This window comes from Mirounga angustirostris, unplaced genomic scaffold (genome assembly GCF_029215605.1).
Source record: "Mirounga angustirostris isolate CCGP_5_RB_7025 unplaced genomic scaffold, mMirAng1.0.hap1 SCAF_8, whole genome shotgun sequence".
NCBI lineage: Eukaryota > Metazoa > Chordata > Mammalia > Carnivora > Phocidae > Mirounga > Mirounga angustirostris.
This window is the reverse complement of record NW_026991716.1, coordinates 85283998-85299238: the sequence shown is the minus strand read 5'-3', so window position 1 is coordinate 85299238 and position 15241 is coordinate 85283998. Positions and strand designations below refer to the sequence as shown.

Here is a 15241-nt window from a genome sequence, read left to right as displayed (position 1 = left end):
ACAGGTCTGTGATTCATCAGTCTTACACAATTCACAGCATTCACCTTAGAGCGAGGGGTTGTTTTTGATAGGGAAGGATTTCTTGGAGGAGGTGCTGGGTCACATGCTCACAGGTCCTTACTAACAGTCCAGATCTTTACGCTTGAAATAGCTCAAAAAGGGTAGTCTGGTCAATGTTTGATTTCAATATATGGACATGCTTATTTCCTTTTGATTTTTTTTTTACAGCCCTCTTTTCTTCCATAAATGATAAATAGCGCATTACCCAGAGGTTTTCTGTGTGGTGCAGGATAGTAAGTTCCCTGAGAGCAAGTAGATTCAATGAATGCCATTAATTGCCCTGAGTTTCTCTTGCTTCAGTAGATTTTATACAATTCTTACTCTGTTTCTATATTTATGCAAGATGCTTTGCCCTTTCATTTAAATCCCAATGAAAGAGCCAGCAGAATTTTAGGAAAGGTCAGGCTGGAAAAATTAGATATGGCATCAGAGAACAGTGTGATCAAACAAACCATACAGAATATTACATTTTCATACCAGTGCTTAATTCAGTAGCAGGTGGTAGAAAGTTAAGATTTTTTTCTTTTATCTTTTTTTTTTTTAGTATCTCCTAAAAATATACAACAACAAACCCAAACCCAAAAAATAAACAAATAAAAACAAAGAATCTCAAGGCTTGTTGTATGCGATGGGAGAATGTTTTCTAATCTGCAACATGCTATGTCTACAGGGGTCTCCCCAGAAAGAAGGAGCCATCTCAGGACTTTCATCCTGACTATAATAATCCAAATGAGATGGCCTTAAAAACTTTCAGAGCATTGCCAGAAACCAGCAGGCAACATTTTCTAGCTTTTTGATGTCACCAACATTGACAAGGGTAAGGCAGAGAATTCAGTGGTTATCTTGACCCTCAAAGAGCTATGAAGAGAGCTTTGTAATGAGCTTCTCCCCTTTCCCTCAGGCTGGTCACTTTCAGATCAAGGTTGATTCAGTGTCCCCACAGGGGCCCAGTTGGGCCAGAGTGTTGCAATCCAGCACCAGCAGTGGCCCTCACTGGTCCCTCTGGAGTGACCCTCCGGTGAGGGACCTAAAGCAGGCATCTACGAAATGTACCCTGTGGGCCAAATCTGACCCACCACCTGTTTATGTATTTGCCCATCATCAAGCTAATAAGGGTATTACATTGTTAAATGGTTGAAAAAAGAATCAAAGCCTTTGTGTGTGCGATGGGTAATATTATATAAAATTTAAATTTTAGTGGCAACAAATAGTTCTACTGGAACACAGCCATGTTGTCCATTCATGTTACATATGATATCTGAGTGTATTCATGCTACAGTGAAAGAGCTGAGTAGTCGTGACAGAGACTTTATGTGGTCTGCAAAGCAAAAAAATATTTACAATCTGCCCTTTCGGGAGAAAGAAAGAGCTTGCAGATCTGTGCCCTAGAACGCCATTTGCCAGCACTGGAATGGCTTTAAAAACAATTGCAGCTAATTAGACTGATGATTTGGAACATCATCTAGCTTGCTTTGCTACTGTAGGTGCAGTCCCAGTTGGAGTGCTCCAGACTCTCAAAGAGCATGCTGTTCTGTGAATTAAAAGTTTGCAGACTCACGTAGGGAATTGCTCATACCTTATTAAAGCTATTTCCTTAAATATACCCTCCCTCCCCCAAACAGCGCTGCTGCGGAAGGCTGTGTATCCTGTAAGCTTCAGAGTGCACCGTTCACACAGACAGTGGCCTCCCTCCTAAAATGTTCGAGAAGACATACCTACAAATTAGGAGCGGAGCACCGAGTGAATGTGTTAGTCGTGTGTGTGAGTCAGAGAGGGGAGAATTGATTGTAGGAAAGAGATGTGAACGCACAGTCTGGAGTTACCCTGGCTCCGTGAGTCTGCAAGCATTTTCTGTTATCCGCTGTTATTAGATAGTAGCATTTTCCAGCACCAAGACTGCGGAAGGCTCCATAACTGTAGGCATTTCCAATCAGGAGATACTGGTACAGTCATCCATACATCGTGGATGGTCCCTAATTACACCAGAACTGTTTCCAATTTTCCAAATGCAATCCGTAATTTCCCAGGTAGATTCCTTTCCCCACAACTCCTAAGGTTCCCTTTGAGGTGATCAAGAGGTACCTCCCTTTGTTGGGTCAAAGATCCCTTCGGCCTCCCACCGTCCACAGCAGCCCACACGATGGAGAGCCCTACTGCTTTCTCAAAGCACAGGCATTTCTGTGATATGATTTTATCCTTATACAATCTTGAGAGGAAAATGACAGGTGTTATTTCACTCATTCTGTAAATGAAAACTCTAAGGCTCAAAGATTAAATCATTTTTCCAGATTTTTCAGGTGTTTGGCTCCTGGCCCTTTCCTCCTTTCCTGGGATCAACCAGCCACCTATTGCAATGAGCCAGGCCCCCCGCCCCCCGCGCCCCCGCAATCTGGTGAAGAGGGCAACATGGAAGGGTCTGTGCTGAACTAATAGTCTCCAATTAGAAAGAGATCCCAATGTAATGCTCTCTGCCTTTCTGAGGAAATTTCCCTATATTGATCTGCAAAGTGATCCAAAACTATAGCCATATGTGTATCACTTAAAAGTTGCAAAGATAAAATTCCTCAAAAAGAATTCATACCAGCGATGAGCAAATATGGTGTGAAAGTAAGCCCCCAGTCCCAGAAATTCATCCTTCAAGAGAGAAAATAGAAAAAAAAATAATGAAATGGGATGGCTGAATAACCATTTAAGGAAAAAAAATAAAGCTGACTCCTTAAACAAAATATATTTGAAAGGGAGCAAAGATTTACATGTGGAAAATAAAACCATAAAATACTAGATTAAAATATAGGAGAATAATTTTACAGCTCTGGGTAGAGGAGGTTCTCACTATGCATGACAAATAGCTCAGAAGCAAATACTAATGGAGTAAGATTCTTCATCAAAGCAGTGTTTCTCTGATTCTCTGGCCACCAAATAATCTGATTGTGATTCATCCTTCCACACAGCAATAGTAGTAAATTCTCATTCTGCATTTACTTATCATTGTGATAAACATTTTACGTGAATCTGTTCACTTAATTCTCACGACAGCCTCACAAAAGAACACTGTCATGTGCTGATTGCCCCTCTTTGGACCTTGCAGCACGGAGAGGTTCATTGAGCAGGTTCACGCAGCCAGTGAGCGGCAGAGAAGATGTGAAGGCCAGGTCTCCCTGGGGCCCCAGTTCCTGCTCTCCTCCCGCACATGGATTTTCCTACAGGAGAAGGTGCTGACGAGCCCTGCCGAATTCCTGATCTGCTGTGAATCCTGAGCTTCTCATGGCCACTTAATAAACTGGCATTTCCTTGATCATCTTCTCCAGCTCAACCAGCATGAGCTCAACCTCCTGAAACTTGAATGCTGGGTGCACAGACCAAACTAAAGTCCCGAGGCACAGGACTCAGAATGAGGAGACACGTTGAGGGAAATGACTGGGCCAGCATGGTTATCTTGCCTCCCCTGCTGACAACTTTATATCCTCTTTTCTGTGATTTAACTGTAGATTGCTACTTCTGAAAGGGTAAAACACAGAGCAGATGAAATATAACATAGATAGCAGAGGACTCGTCTGATATGTAATAGCTTTTAGTGGAGTAGATTTCTCGCTTCAGAGGGGGCATAATATCAGCTGAATGCTCCTCAAGCTTATCGTAACATGACATTACACAGACCACATGCACAAGATTGGTTATTTATATAGAATACAATTAATGTGAGATTAAGCTCGAAGCTTGATGAGTCTGCAAAAAATCAACTCCAAGGCAGATTTGGTGTGCCCTAAAACCACCGTGATTCTGATGATTTCACAGCGTTGACCTAAGTCCATTGAGAGCTTTGGGTGATACACTATATTCTGACAATTTACTACACACAGCATCATGGTTGTTTGTCACAGCTTTCTGAAATCAATAAATATAGCACTGGCAAATTTTCCTGGCAGACGAATTGTTTTCAGTAAATTCTAGAAGGGCAGCTGCTGAGTGGCAAGGAAGAAGCCAGAAGCACAGTGCTACTGTTGACCTTAGACAAAGGTCAATTTTCAATCCCTGATCCTGACCACAACAAATAATTGCCACCCAAGCAGGGAATTGATTAATTTGGTGGGAGAAAGGGTGATTTTGAAATAGCTGGGAAGTTCCTAAGATGTCTCGAAACAAAATAAATGTACCTTTTATTTTACTAAATATACAACAGTCGGGATTCTTGGCTAGCGAGGATGTTAGAAAGGTGGTTTGTGCTTTCTGTGGTTTTACTGGGCCATCTGGCTTTCTGAAACGAAGTCTTCATGTTCTGTCTTCAGGAGCCACCCACTTGCTGACTCTCGCATCCGGCTTCTGCCCCACCGTTCCCCTCCCAGGCCTCAAATGTTACGTTGTCACCGTCAGACTCCACATCTCTCTCTGGCTTTTGTTCCTGACCTCTCACAGCGTTTGATCACCTGCCTTGGGTTTCACCAGGTGATGCCCTCCTATTTCCATCCCTCATTGCACCTCAGTCTCTCGCTAATTTCTGATCCACTTCAGATCCCCGAAATGTGGCTGTCCCCCCGGAGGACCTATGCTTGATCCTCTCGCCATCTCTCCACATGTTCTGCTTCTCCAGTCTCGTTGTCCCTCGCCCGGCTAGCACAGCACACTAGTGGACAGCTCTCTGGTCTGGGTCTCCAGCCTCCCAGAGCCCTGCTGCCGTCCCCAGGGCCAACACCTGCCAGACACTTCATCTAGACCGTCTACCCTGCTCTGCTTTGGTTTCACACCTCAGTTTCACTTCCTGCCCAACACATGGGATGTCCTACTAGTTAATCAACACAATAGCATTTTTAAAAAAGGTTTTATCAATTTATTTGATAGAGAGAGAGAGAGAGCACAAGCAGAGGGGAGTGGCAGAGGGAGAGAGAGAAGCCGATGCAGGCTCCATCCCAGGACCTGGGATCATGACCTGAGCCGAAGGCAGATGTTTAACCAACTGAACCACCCACACGCCCCAACACAACAGCATTTTTATCAGCATCCTTCTCCCCAGTCACCTTCTGTACACCTGACTGCAATGTTACTGTGAGTGGTACTGCTTAAGCAGCTTGTGGTACAGAATAAAAAAATGCCTCATTTGTCTTTTAAAATATCAGGTGAGCAGAGAACAGAGCCAAATACACATAGAAGTAGCTGTAAAAAACCTGGGGGCTGTCAGTTTGCATCCTTTGATTGGAACAATTAGGGAGGAATTTTTGCTTTAACTTAATTTAGTTTGGTTTAGTTTTGTTTTACTTTACTATTTTATTTTATTGTGCAGGTACGAGGTCAACCTACACTAATGTGGGGCCATGACATCATCCTTTACAGGTTCCCCGATGCCAGGGAAGATCTCAGAAGTTACGACTGATATGCAAGATCCCAGGGCCTGGGTATTTTAAGGTATAGTCTGAATTTGAAGTCTCCTTCACCAGGTCTTCCCATACATAGCTTGCCCGTCCACTCTTTTTAGTTTTTACATTATTTGCTTTGTTTCCTGTTAGCAAATGTCTCTGGAAAGACAAATACAAAATACTGAGAAGAAAGTAGCCTGGGGTGGTTGGTTATTGATGGTAGATGACATGGCAAGGACTGCTCATCTTTAGCCTGGAGTGAGAAGTCTGGAGTACTGCAGGGGTCTGTCACTGCCCAGGACCCCAGGCGAGGAGCAGAGTTTCCTGGGGAAAGCAGAGGTCGGTTAGCTGCAGACACAGCTGTAAGGGAGGTTTCTGCTTCATGTCTTCGGTATATCTCAAAATAGCTCTGGGCTTATTTATATAAAAGGAAGTTTAGGGTTACATGGGCATTTAGATTTAGGTAAATTGCCATGGAAATACCATATTTCACTGAAACTAAGAAAAATGAAATGTTAATTACATTAAGATATCTTGTAAATTTTAAGAAACATACAAATTTCAGAGATGTTAAATTGTTTTTATCTTTTTAAGATTTATTTATTTGAAAGAGAGAGTGAGAGACAGAGCACAAGCAGAGCGGGAGGGGTAGAGGTGGTGAGGAGCAGAGGGGAAGAGGCAGAGGGAGAGGGAGAAGCAGACTCCCCGCTGAGCAGGGAGCCTGATGTGGGGCTCGATCCCAGACCCTGAGATCAGGACCCCAGCTGAAGGCAGATGCTTAACTGACTGAGCCACCCAGGCGCCCATTAAATTGTTTTTAGAAAAGTCAAGTCTAAGAAAAAGATATGTATGGTAAAAGCGTTCCATCATAAAAAAAAAAAAAAAAAAAGCCTACACTAAAGAGAGACTTCTTTTTAACTCCCTGCCACTTCAGGTGGGCAGCTGAGATGAAACAGTACTGTAGAAAATCTATAATTCATGAAAGGTGACATTCCTTGGTTGACACTATGAGTCCACTGAATCCTTCCTTCACCTGTGATTTTTAGGCAAATTTTAATCTTAAAATATAAGGTAAATTTTTTCTTCCCCCCTAGGGAGCACAAAGGAAAGTACATCCAAATATAACTTTGTTCTTAGGTTTTTGAAGAAATTTAGGTTTCATAAAAATTAAGACAGGGGAGACCTTTTCAGAAATGCCATCCATATCCTACCGGGTAGCGGCATGCTTCCCTCACCAGCTGTGACTCAGTAAGAACCTGCTCTGTCAGTGGATACAGCCTAGGAAGTGTGCTCGCTCCACACCTCCTGACAAACCCCGATTCACACCATATGGCGATTTCCATGGTTTTGACTGGTCTCGAGCCAAGGCGATAGTGATTTCCCAATGGGCCAGGTTAGAGTGAGTAGTGCCACAGATCGGGCGAGCACAGAACAGTCGGCGGGCAAAGTCTGCTTCTAAATTAGAAACCACCAAATGCACAAGAGTTTTCAAAGCTCTTTTCCTGACGGATGTGTCTGCACCTGATTTTCATGGTCCTTGATTATAGCAGCTCTCAAAATTCCTTCCAAATTCTTCTCATGCTAAGTTGCAGATTCTCTGCTTGGTTCCTGGTGTTGGTGGCCAGAGCTGAGAATGACCGTCAAGGAGGCCAGGCTGCTGTCATGCCCCATAGAGCCCAGGAGTCTGATTTTTGAATTCTTTCTGGAATAAATCCCTAGATTCTTTGAGAGAGAAGTCTGGGGAACTTTCTACCTAGAGAATGGTGAGGAGATTTGTTACAACTCCTATCTTTTCTCTCATTGCCAGTCAAACATGGAGGATCCTCACTGGGGCTAGACGCATCTTCCCCTATCCAGCCTCTTACCTCATGAGGGAGAGAATTGCAGCAAGTAGGGAGATGATTTGCTTTGACAACATCAGAGTAAATGAAAAAAAATTCTCTTTTTTTTTCCTCTAAGTGGCACACGTCATAAAATTATAATCTTGTACCTCTTCTTGTTTTGGTGCTATCAACCCAAGAGATGCTTTTATTGAAAATATAATTCCTGAATGCTTGATATCAAATATCAGATTGAGATATTTTGTTTATTGACATTTTGCTGAGCTGTGGCTTCCAGAGTCACTTAAGTACATTTTTTTCCCCCAAATTCTGCTGGGTGAAAAAGAGGATTACAATGCACCATTCAATTCCATTTTTATACAAGTGTCCTTAATATCCCTGATATGTACCATAGCTGTATTTATATTTGGGGACTGAAAATACAAATGAAACTGAATTCTTAAGAAGGTGCTTTGATCAAATTTTCATACTCTGAACTAGTAGTGATAGAGCAATACAGAAATTGTAAGACTGTTTCAACCTTCTCCTGTTTACTAATAAAAGCAGCATTTTTATGCAATCAAGCTTTTGTGTTCTGAGGTGAACATAATATAATGATTGCATTTGCATTTTCAAGTATTGATCATGGTAACACCTTTATGCAGCACACCTGTGAAATTTATACTTTGGAAAAATTGCTTTGCAACGTGAGGGGACTCCATTCCAGTTCATTTGTGTGAAGGTGGCCTTATAGAGAAGTGGTTTAGAACACAGGCTTTGGGGTCAAGCAGAACTGGGGTTAAATCCCAGCTTTGTCACACCAGGTGTGTGAACCTGGATACACAAATGAACGTTTCTTAACATCAGTTTTCCCGTCTGTGAAATGGAGCTAATAGTAATTGCTACTTCTAGGACTGTTTCATGATTAAAGGATGTACTGCATATAAAGCACTTAGCACAGAAACCTGCGTTCAATAATACTGCCATTGGTTTATGATATGGGTGTTGCTGATGGGATTGTCACAACATGGCGAGTGAAACTGTTAGACTTGGTTGTTTCTGACTTGCGGACAAAAGACTATGATACCTCAACCTATGGAGGGAAATGGTCAGTAGTTTGGGAGAGAAGAGGTAGCCAGGGAGGAGGTTCTTTGCATATCTAGACTTGGATTTATTTGTTCTGCACCATCAGAGCAAAAGGTTCTTCTTGTAAAGGAAAAAGGATGGAAGAGACTGTTCCAGGATCTGCAACTGCAAACAGGAATGAGGGTTATAGGGTTTTCAGTCTCAAAGCCCATCTCAGGCTCTGCACACGGAAGTCACTGGGGACCTGGGGTTTATTTAAACTATACCATCTTTAACAACATTTTATTTTTCAATAGGCAATTTTTTCTATTTTCTTATTTTTAGAAACTGCCTAATTTGTTCTTCCTTCAGCAAACTTGGCCTCATTTGGGAGGACCAGGTTCTCTGGTGATTTTGATCCACATTCTTTTTCCTTAAGTATCAGAGGAGTCAGTGAAAGAAGCTCTTTATTCCAGGGATTCTTAATCTTGGGAGTGTCATTGACTACTTTGAAAATTTGATGAAGTTTAAGTGCTCTTTCCCCAGGAAAAAAATGTGAACATAGAACCATAAACACAATTTTTGTATAATTATGGGACTCCCATGTTCTCCTAAAGCCCACCTATGGGACTTTGGGTTAAGAGGCTTTGATACAGTTATTTTCTAACCTCAGGTATCAAGAAGGAAATAGTCCCTGCAATTCATGACTTTGAGTCTGTCGGTTTCTGGGAACCACCATAGCCTTCAAAGTAGAGTAGGCATCTTGGTTAAAAGTGGCACATCAGAGCCATGATTTTTGACTACAGGACTGACAGAAGACCAAAGGGGAGACAGAGAATAATAGACAATTATGTGACTGATCAGAGCCTGGAAAGGAGTAAGGTGAACAAGGTAAAATAATTGGCCCATGAATGCAGACTAGCAATAAAAAGAGAGATTTTGTCTTCTTTAAAGGGTGGATGATTGATGCTCTAATTCAAGATTGGGTGCAATGTTCGTGTCTCAGTTGAGGAGCTAATTATACTTTAAGGTAGAGGACTCCATGAAAGCATTAGTTGCTTTGCTAAGATGTCTTATTGGATTAACTAATATCACAAGAAAAAAATATCACAAGAACTTTGTGAAAGAGATTGAAATTCTTCATAGAGAATCTTGGGAAATGAGCTCTCAGGGTGATTAGCTGTTTGAGCTTACAGAATGGAAGAGACGGTAAAAACAACAACAGAGTATTTTTATGTATTCTTTCAAATATATGTTCTAGCAGGAAAGAGAGCAATTCTAATAATTGCTGGGTTGACTTTTTTAAGATAGGTCTTCCCTTCTTGAGAAAGAAGGGAAGTTGTTCAAAGGACAGCTCTGTGAGAAATGTAGAAAATAAATCTGGAGTCTGCTGAGTAAGAGGGATTCCTTTTCCTTGTGAAACTGGAGATATTACCTCATAATTTATATTTTCAAATTTAAAAATTATTGCTGCTTCTTCTTTGTGAAATATTTCCTAATCATTTCTCTTAGTGTACTGTTTTAAATATTATCACTTCAGATACTCTGAGTTGTGGAGTAGGAATATGTTATCAATATGAATACATTTTTTTTCTGCCTAAAATTGATCTAAGCTTGCCTAAGGGGATGGGCTCATGGGATTTTGCCAGGAAAGGTGAAAATACAGTCTGACTGGGCTACAATATCAGGTCCTGAGGTCCTGATGCATGCCTTGCTGTCTCCCTCACTCAGTCAGCCTGGAGGAGGCCTCAGATCACCACACAAGAGGTCTGTACCCTCAGGAATGGTGTCAACCACTTACTATTGGGTCCCATGAGCCATTTTTGCAAGACTGAGGTTCTGGTCTTCCTAGTTGGCACCCAAGTTCAGACACATGCAGATGTTCCATATATAGAGATCTTTGTGGAAATTGTATAGACCCCCAAATCCATCTACTTCTCTAAAGCTCTTTTTTTCTAAACTGTACACCTAAATTCCACCTATAGCTTTTTCAGAGAGAGAAAAGTGGCCACTTGCAAAGACCCACTGTTTTTATGGCAATACTAATGCTCACAGAACAATAGCTCATAGAATTTCCACAGCAAACCTCCAGGCAGCACTTTGGAACACCCTTGGGTTCCATATTTTAATTTTATCACAGTGGACTTCTTAAAATTTATTTTATTTTTAGACCAAATAGAGATATTTCATGCTGTTTCTGGCCAATGCTGGTGTAGCATTTTTGAAAGCTTGAGAATCCAAATGCTATGGGAGACCGGGGATTCATTTCTCCCCTTTAGGGAAAAGCTTCATCATTGCTCTTGCCCAGGCATTGCGTGCCCTAACCCTGACTACCAAAGCGGCATCTCTTCATCATGGGTACCCTGGAAAGGGGGCAGGAGAAAGGAAGATGGTGAGATCGCAATGCCAAGAACGTGCCATAAAGAGAAGGTATTGAATGCTGACCATGGGCCAGGCAGGCACTGGGGTAAGCACTTGTGGTGAAGCAGTGAACAAAACAAAGATCCCTACCACGTGTTTTACATATGAGTAAGTGAAAATATGCAACAATAAATGTAATAAATAATTACACTATATAGAATGTTTAAAAGATATTATGGAGGGTGGAAACAGGAAAACAAAGAAATCTGGGGTGATGAAGGAGTGGATTTCAATTTCAAATAAGATGGAGAGAGTAGGTCTCATTGAGAGGGTGACATTTGAGCCAAATATTGAAGGAGATGAGGGAGTTAGCTTTAGAGTGTGTGGAGAGAGTCACTCCAAGTACAGGGAACAGCTCACACAAAGACCCTCAGGCATGTTCAAGAAACAAGGAGGTCAGTATGGCTGGACTTGAATGAGCAAGGATGATATAGTAGGAAAGAGGTCCCAGAGATTACTTGGAAGGGTCAATCCCTGAACAAATCATTTCCTGCTATCAGACTAAGGCCTTGTGTGGATTGGCCCAAACCTGGATTTTTAAGCCAGTTACTGGCAAGAGCGATCAGAAAAACACCACAATCCGATCCTTGGCTTGTGTGTCTCAGAACCTGCCCTTGGAGCTGAGCTGAGCCACCAAACCACATTGTTATTCACCTGGGAAAGGCAGAATGGATGCTGGAACTCAACCAGAATTTCTTCCACTGTTTAAAGGAAAGATTTCCTGTGTAGTCTCTCAAATTTGAGTCCTATTCTTGGCCAAACAGCTTCTCTGTGTTTTGCTATTATACCACTGGCAGTCATCCAAGATTTTTCAACCACAGAAACTGGAAGAGAAGGAAAAGGGCACAGACGAGGTGTGTGGTTGAGGAGGTAGACAAGGAAGAACTCACTGCTAGTAGAGAGCTGTTTCGGAGAAGGATGTTGACACCCTTGCCCTGGAAGCCTATGGGGAGGGGCTCTGCCTGCATGGCTTAGGTGAGACTCTGCAGGGACACCTCCGATCCAGCTCCACAAGCTCCCCAAGTTCTTCCCAGGATTTATCTTCTTGTGACCTGGGACTTTGAGGGTGGTGGTTCAGGGGAATTCTAGAAGCCAGCTTTATTCTTGCTGGCCTCCTGTTGCCTCCACATTCACTGGTTTCCTTTAGATCTCAGCCAAAATGAACAGACTCATAAAATGTGAGAGTTTAAGAGATGATCTAATGCTAATCCAACACCCTTAGATTTCAAATGGGAAGGGCAGTGACTTGCCCAAATGTACACTCCTGGGGACTCATTTTCCACCCTCTTAATCCAGTATTGTGTCTACAGTAACACTAAACTAGCTGTTATTCCATTTCTTAAGAGTTGTCTATTACTATAGATTTTTCTGAACCCTGGTTATAAATGTCAGGAATCATGTTAGAGTTATTTAGATGATGACAGATGACTCCTATAGTCAGAAGGGATTATCTAAGACTCAAGTCATCCAGGTTGATTAGGTGGTTATTATCTACTTAAAAGTTAGAGGACATGAGAAAGTTTGCGGTACATACACCGTTATGAACATCTACCCTCAGGAATGAAAATAAATAAAGGTGAAATTCTACCTTAAGTAACATCATAATAGCAATGCACACTAGATTGTGAGATGGAAAACTTGGGTTTTAGGTGTCATATCTGCTATTTCTGTATGACTTTGAACTGCAATGTACTCATCTGTAAATAGGGACAGTGGGAATAAGCTCAGAGTTTTTGTGAAAATTAAGCAGATATGAAAGCACTTTGTAACACTGAAAGCTCTTCACATATGAAAGATACTATTATTTCCAAGTGTAGACTGATAGCTCATTGCTCTGGTGGAGGTAGAAATGTGATAGGGTTCTCATTGACTTAGGCTGGAGACAAATACATTATTGTAAACAGTTTATTATTGCAACCTCTGCATCTGATCACACAATTTACAAAGTAATCCTTGTGATGAAAAGACTTTGGGGGTGATGAGCTTCTCTGTAAGGCTTGCAACTCCCTCCCTGAGAGGTGTTATGATGTAGCCCCATCTGTCTAACTTTAAGAACCATTAGTAAAACCTGGATGTAGACTCAGATAAGGCTGGGTGGTGAAGAAGGAGCAGGACTTGTGTCCATGAGACAAACACATGCTGGATGTTGGGAGATTGGAGGGAGGTCTGGCCAACAGCAAAGGCTCATTTGGTTGGGTCAGAGAGCCTGCTGTCTCACAACTAAAAGACATGGTCACCATTTTTAAAAGATTTATTTATTTATTTGAGAGAGAGAACAAATGTGGATGGGCACAGGAAGAGGGAGAAGGAGAGAAACAGACTCCCTGCTGAGTGCAGAGCCCAACGTGGGGCTGGGTCCCACTATCCACGAGATCATGACCTGAGCTGAAACCAAGAATTGGGTGCCTAACTGACAGAACTGCCCAGGCACCCCTTGGCCACCATTTTTATAGAAGCCTAGAAGTTGGTGCCTCAGAAAACTTTCTTTATTCTTGCAGGTAGTATGCTTAATGATTAAGAGTGTAGGCTCTGGAATCAGATTGCTTAGATTCTAATCCTGATCCTATTCAGTGTTAGTGGTATGACTTTGTGCAAGTTACTAAATACTTTCAGATTTAGTTTCCTCATCTATAAAATGGGGATAATAATAATCCTAAGGTATACTTTGAGGATTAACTGAAATAATTCCTTAAAGGGGCTTAGGCCAGTATCTGGCACGTAGCAAGTAAACTGTCAATGTCCCTTTCAAATCCATTTAAGTAGGTTTCTTTCTCTACCTAAACAACAAGAGATGAGTACCATATATTTTAAAGCCATAAGCATTATTCCTTTTTGTATTTGAATATTTAGTGTTAAAGATTAACCCTAAGGCTAAATTTTTCAATCTCTTCTTTGACAGAAGAAGAAAAAAAATAATAAATAAGAAGAATACTCTTTAAAAAAACAGATGAAGTTAGCTCAGCATGGCTTTTTTCTTTTCTTTTTTTTTATTATTATGTTATGTTAATCACCATACATTACATCATTAGCTTTTGATGTAGTGTTCCATGATTCATTGTTTGCTTATAACACCCAGTGCTCCATGCAGAACGGGCCCTCCTTAATACCCATCACCAGGCCAACCCATCCCCCCACCCCCTTCCCCTCTAGAACCCTCAGTTTGTTTTTCAGAGTCCATAGCCTCTCACAGTTCGTCTCCCCCTCCGATTTCCCCCCCTTCATTCTTCCCCTAGCATGGCTTTTTTCTAAATCAACACTTGATCGAGTAATGAACACTATCTTTTGCTTCTATTTTACCTTCTGTTATTCTTAGTTGGGAAGGCCCAGTTTGGAGAACATAGACTTTCGTTTCTGAGAATTTTTGCTGGGCCACCCCATCTCTCCCACTAACTCTCCTGAGGGCCCCAAAAGACCCATCAGAGAGGAATCCAGCACAAGAGCCTTTCCAGGAGAAGGATACTGTGTATCATTCAAGAAAACCAACAGCAGCCTCAATTAGAGGGGTTTATAACAAGGGTCAACCCCAGCGCTAGGGGCGCTGTGTCCTGGGATTTCAGTCTCTCCTTCTACCCAGGGCTAGGATTTCTGGAGGTGAAGAAGCAGAATCTCTCCCTTCCACCCTCGCAGGGCTCTCAGCCTGTGAACCAGCTGTGTATATAATCTGCACACCTTCTCCATATACCACAGGATGCCCCTCCCATGCCAGGACTTTCTATGTGAAGATAATCAGCCAAAATACCTTCATCCTCATCAGTATCTTGGTGGCTAGAAAACTGGATTTGGGATTACCGTAGCTAGCTAAATGTTATCTTCAGAGCCTCATTTTTGAAGAGTGGGAGCATCTTACCTACATTCTTCAATCAACTAATGTGAATAAAAGAAGCAATAAAAGATAGCTGCTGTCTCTAAGTTGGCTAATTAAGATTATTTTTTCACTTCACAGAAAAAGATGGAATAGGAAAATGAAAATAAGTTGAAGTTTCCATGAAAAGAAAGAAAGAAGCAGTGGGCCTTCAGGAATCTTGGATGATAGGGGTACAAGGGAAAGCATTTGTACCCTTCAAGGAAACCCCCATGAGAATCAAAGGACCTCGCATCAGCCCAGCGCATTCCCTGGGGGCCACCCTCTCCCCTTTTCCTGAACCATAGTAAGCTCTGCTCTGGGGAGTAATTCACATCGTTGCCCTTCCTTATGGAGCTAGTGACTCGGAGATGCTGCTTGCCGTCAAGAATTACAAAACATGACTCTGCTCAAATTCTGGGTAAGCAGAAGCAAAATGGGACTTAAATGACACCAGCAGCCTTTTCCGGGAGAGACCACAACCATGGCAATTTTCACCGCCTCACCTGTGAGGTGAAACCTTAAGTATCTAAGTATCTTCTAAGGCCAAAACAGTCATCCCCTCTTTGGTTTTGAAACTCCTTAAACTAATGTCACAGAGAAGCATCTAATGAATTCGTGATTAAGGTCTCTTTTTCTTCGAAGGCCACGTTGGTTTAATCTGGTGTTGCTTCTCTTTGAACCTT

At 41.9% G+C, this 15241-nt stretch overlaps 1 long non-coding RNA gene across 1 annotated transcript in view; it reads left to right on the top strand.

The window, feature by feature from the left end:
- The window catches only part of LOC135365494 (uncharacterized), a 102473-nt gene extending 87732 nt beyond the window's left edge, over positions 1 to 14741 (top strand). The window contains exons 2-3 of the long non-coding RNA XR_010413432.1: positions 5336 to 5457; positions 14658 to 14741. This is a non-coding gene — a long non-coding RNA (uncharacterized LOC135365494). The remainder of the gene's footprint in view (positions 1 to 5335; positions 5458 to 14657) is intronic.
- The last annotated feature ends 500 nt before the right edge of the window (positions 14742 to 15241 follow it).